The sequence below is a fragment of the Corythoichthys intestinalis genome, chromosome 10, assembly GCF_030265065.1.
Source record: "Corythoichthys intestinalis isolate RoL2023-P3 chromosome 10, ASM3026506v1, whole genome shotgun sequence".
Classification (NCBI taxonomy): Eukaryota; Metazoa; Chordata; class Actinopteri; order Syngnathiformes; family Syngnathidae; genus Corythoichthys; species Corythoichthys intestinalis.
This window is the reverse complement of record NC_080404.1, coordinates 48,440,421-48,443,084: the sequence shown is the minus strand read 5'-3', so window position 1 is coordinate 48,443,084 and position 2,664 is coordinate 48,440,421. Positions and strand designations below refer to the sequence as shown.

Genomic DNA, 2,664 nt, shown 5'->3' with positions numbered 1-2,664 from the left:
ATCGCGTTAACGCGCGTTAATTAATTTTTTTAAATTAATCACGTTAAAATATTCGACGCAATTAACGCACAAGGCCCGCTCAGACAGATTTAAATGTCAGTACAGTGAAAGGCCAACTTGTTAATTGTGTTTTATGGAGTTTTTCCGCCCTCTGCTGGCGTTTGGGTGTGACTTGCATATGTTATCTGGCGTAATGTCGCCCTCTGCTGGCGATTCAGTGCAGCTGATTATTTGGGTTTCGGCGCGCTTTTCTGACGTGATTATATGTCGACGCGAACTCACACTAATAGGGAATGGGACGTACTACGTCACTGTTTGGCTAGGCCGCCATGTTGGCAATATGCTTCCGGCAGGCTCAATGGGGATTGTAACGTGTGGTAGTGCTAACCTAATTCCTTCGGTGTATTAGAAAGAAAATATGGGTGTGCATTGTTGTGTCACCGGGTGCAACAGTGTCTCCTGCGACAAAAAAAAAAAAGGGCGAGGAAAACTGGACTCACTTCTCACCGTTTTTCTGCATGGAGGGCCAAATATCAGATCACGAAGGCACGACGGATGGCTGGGTTGCAGCGGTTCGTCGGAAAAGCATTTCTTTTGATCATATTTCTGCTGGAATGAGAGCGTGTTCCCGTCATCTCTACTCTTGTAAGTAGAACGATTTATCCGTTTTGGTTTCAATACGTTTTTTTATTTTTTTTTACCGTTGTGTAAATCTGCCTCGGTAGCAATGCTAACCTACTCCTCCTCCTCACCTACCTGTTGTGTTACTAGGAAAACCTGCATATGAAATGCTGACAACACATCCCGATTGGTCACCATATCTCTTCTTGGGTTATTCTGAGGTCAAGCGCACCACATCGGAGCGTTATGAGAGGTTGGAAAGGCGAAGAGTGCACGCTGAAACTTCAGTTTGCTCTGCTCTTACAAACACGATCCCAAGTGTTGTTGTGAAAAGTCAATAAAATATGAATACCAAAACATGACTTGAACAACTTCCTGACAAACTGTAACTGCTTGTTGTTTACTTCAGGTCTTCATAATAAACAGGTGTAATAATTACAAAGTCAGGTGACTTAATTTTGTTATTCTATTTGGAATATGCATTGACAATGTGTGGACAGTGTTGTAGACAAGAACTGGGACTGATAAGTTGCAATAGATTTATTTCAAGTAATGCAACTTCTCCAATACAATATTTGAGCTGACAGTTTAAAATCTTTAAATTAGTGCAAACAAGGCCCACCCTCTGATAGGGTCAGCAAATATTATATAATTATAATATATACAAGTTTAACATAAATGTGTCTTTGTCAAAGCAGTTTAAAAACTATTTACTGGCCTTGGGTAAATTGCCAGACAGAATAAATATGTGGTTTAAAGTTCTTGCATTTCCATTTTAGGTATTGCAAGTTCTCCAACACAATATTTGAACTGACAGTTTAAAATCCTTTTAGTGCAAAATGGCCCACACTCTGACAGGGGGTAGCAAATATTATAATACATAATACATTATAAAAAGCTATATACTATATAAATACAAGATCACAACAAAACCTGTATTTTTCAAAGCAGTTAAAAAAACATTCAGTGGCCTCAGGTAGATAAAGGTGTATAAATATGTACATTACAGTTCTTGCATTTCTATTTTAGGTATTGCAACTTTTCCAACACTATTTGAATTGACAGTCTAAAGTCTACATTAGTGCAAACAAGAATAATTATAAATAATAATAGAATTTATCAATTCAACATTACAATGAAACGTGTCTTTGTCAAAGTGGTTAAAAAAAACAACACTTCACTGGCCTTAGTTAAATAGCCAGGCAGAATAAATATGTGCATTAAAGTTCTTGCATTTTCACAAGTTAAAAGCCCGCAGTTTATCAGCAAGAAAGGCAGACCCAGACGACGTCTGCTGCAGGGGCTTGTTTGATTCCGACACAAGACAAATGGAACCACTCAATTGAACAAATTTTCTTTGTCAAATAATCCAAGAAGAGAGATGGTGACCAATCGGGATGTCTTGTCAGCAGGTTTACCTAGTAACACAACAGGTAGGTGAGAAGGAGGAGTAGGTTAGCATTGCTACCGAGGCAGATTTACACAACGGTAAAAAAATAAAATAAAAAAACGTATTGAAACCAAAACGGATAAATCGTTCAACTTACAAGAGTAGAGATGACGGGAACACGCTCTCATTCCAGCAGAAATATGATCAAAAGAAATGCTTTTCCGACGAACCGCTGCAACCCAGCCATCCGTCGTGCCTTCGTGATCTGATATTTGGTCCTCCATGCAGAAAAACGGTGAGAAGTGAGTCCAGTTTTCCTCGCCCTTTTTTTTTTTGTCGCAGGAGACACTGTTGCACCCGGTAACACAACAATGCACACCCATATTTTCTTTCTAATACACCGAAGGAATTAGGTTAGCACTACCACACGTTACAATCCCCGTTGAGCCTGCCGGAAGCATATTGCCAGCATGGCGGCCTAGCCAAACAGTGACGTAGTACGTCCCATTCCCTATAGACAGTGCTATTCAGACCAGCTAACGTCCACATCCAGTATTCAGTGGCAGTTCTCATAGCCCCATCACACTGTTTGTGTCTAATACATGCATCGCTTGTGAGTTATATTCCTCCTTTGTTTATATTCATGAGTATTA

General features: G+C 39.8%; 1 long non-coding RNA gene across 1 annotated transcript; it reads left to right on the top strand.

Moving 5' to 3' along the window:
• The first annotated feature begins 291 nt into the window (after positions 1 to 291).
• On the top strand, positions 292 to 2,378 carry LOC130923263 (uncharacterized). Its single transcript, XR_009064683.1, has 3 exons — positions 292 to 645; positions 772 to 2,054; positions 2,205 to 2,378. It is a non-coding gene; the product is annotated as an uncharacterized LOC130923263 (long non-coding RNA).
• The last annotated feature ends 286 nt before the right edge of the window (positions 2,379 to 2,664 follow it).